The 1,869-nt window shown below is 36.8% G+C and overlaps 1 pseudogene; it reads right to left on the bottom strand.

Moving 5' to 3' along the window:
- Positions 1-281: 281 nt before the first annotated feature.
- Positions 282-1,469, bottom strand: LOC110025898 (annotated as a pseudogene).
- Positions 1,470-1,869: the final 400 nt, after the last annotated feature.

The raw sequence follows: 1,869 nt of genomic DNA, 5'->3' as shown, positions 1-1,869 counted from the left end.
TTTGTCGTATATCTGACTTTTACGATTCCTCCCTTCTCCTGGTCATTAATACGATCTAATAGAGAGATTTATCCAGAAAAGGGAAGTATACAACGATCGACAAGCTGATGACTTCTTTTGAAATAAAAAAGAGAAAATGAACAAAAAAGCAAGCAACATATTACAATTTTATTTTTTTTGTTAATAGTGTTCATCAAGTTCCTTTTCCCTGAGAAGTATTCAACTTCTTACCCCTGAGAAGTATTCAACTTCTTACCACAAATCAAAATGATAAACAACTCTCAAAATGAAGGGCAGCCTTCAACTTTAACTCCTAGAACAGTTGGGCATTTAGCTAAAGGGCAGTGATCTACCTCCAATCCCCACCTATTTGTGCCATAGATGTTTTTGTCTTGCAGAGCAAAATAAATTAAAATACCCATAAAAGCAACTCCAACATCAAGTCCAGCTGAAAGAATATAATTATTCTTTCCTCACCAACTTTTGTATTTTTTGAACACATATATGTTGAGCACAACACCAACAAGACCCCACATCAAGTAGTTCAAAGACTTAGCAGGAGGCATTGTTTCTGCCAAACCAAGGATTATAGGCATGTTGATAAGCTTGATTTATTTCTTCTCTGGATAAATGCGTGAGAGAGCACAAACTAGAATAGGAGCAAGTAATCTAATGAGGAAAAAAAAGTTCAACTTTTCGTAGATGCCGAGACGACCAAACATTATTAGAGGAGCAACCACACCCCCTATAATGGATGAATCATAAATAACATCATCCCAAGGGCATGTCCATGGGCTTCCTTCAGGCAATTTAGAGGGGTTACATATATTCTCCACAGAGTTCAGGAGCCACCATGCAGTATCGAAGTATACAGATGATGCCACAACCATCCCAACAAGCTACAATTCAAGTTTGACAATAATGGTTAGCTTAATTATGCAGTAGATGCACATACACACACGCACACACACACACACATACACACAAGGTTATCACTATAATTTAAGAAAAAATTTGACATTTTTCTCATGACTCATTTGATAATGATTTACCTATTTTGTTTTTCTTTTCTAGATTACATTATGTAAAATCTTATATTATGTGTTAAATTTTACCATGACTTCACTATCCTAAGTAACATACTTGTAAAGAAACACATTCAATTCAAGTGAGGATAAAAAAAAATTATTATTATTTATATATATCACAAAAACAGTAGAAATTTTGCATTAAATCAAACCATGAAGGAATGAAAATTTAGAAGTCATTTGAGGAGCAAGAATATCAACCTGGACGACGAACATTGATTTTGGTGGTATCTTCATGTACTGCCCCAGCTTAAAATCTTGGATGAATGTGATTGCCTGAGACATACTGACGCAACCATATGCCTTGAAAGAAACATGTGCGAGTGGTTTCCCAGGGTATAAATAGCCTATAACCAGCTCAGTAATCGCAATAATTCCCATTGGGCCAACTGAGCCAGGCCAGGGGAGGTGCTCAGTTGGCTCAAAGATCTCAAAGGAGTCTTAATTGTGATTAACTTAGGGCTTGGGAAGGTTGGAGAAGGATCTTCCCTTGGTTTAGCCTCATTTGGTGAGAAAACACATAAATTAAGGGGCCCTTGGTCCATGGCTCAACTAGCTCAGCCTAGGTAGATCTAGGCTAGTTTTTAGGATCCAAATGTTGGCTGTGGTGAGCTTTTGTTGGTCAATTTGGCTAGGTTTGTCACATGCATGGCTTGAGTTCAAAATCATGTCTTGAGCTTGGATTTGAGTTTGGGTTTTGCTAGACTTTGAATTTGGCTCAATTGATTGATAAAATTGTCTTGAATAATTGTCATGAGGAGTTTTGGATATCAATTGTGTG

The sequence above is a fragment of the Phalaenopsis equestris genome, unplaced genomic scaffold (assembly GCF_001263595.1).
Source record: "Phalaenopsis equestris unplaced genomic scaffold, ASM126359v1 Scaffold000341, whole genome shotgun sequence".
In the NCBI taxonomy this organism is placed as follows: Eukaryota; Viridiplantae; Streptophyta; class Magnoliopsida; order Asparagales; family Orchidaceae; genus Phalaenopsis; species Phalaenopsis equestris.
This window is presented reverse-complemented; position numbering and strand designations above follow the sequence as displayed.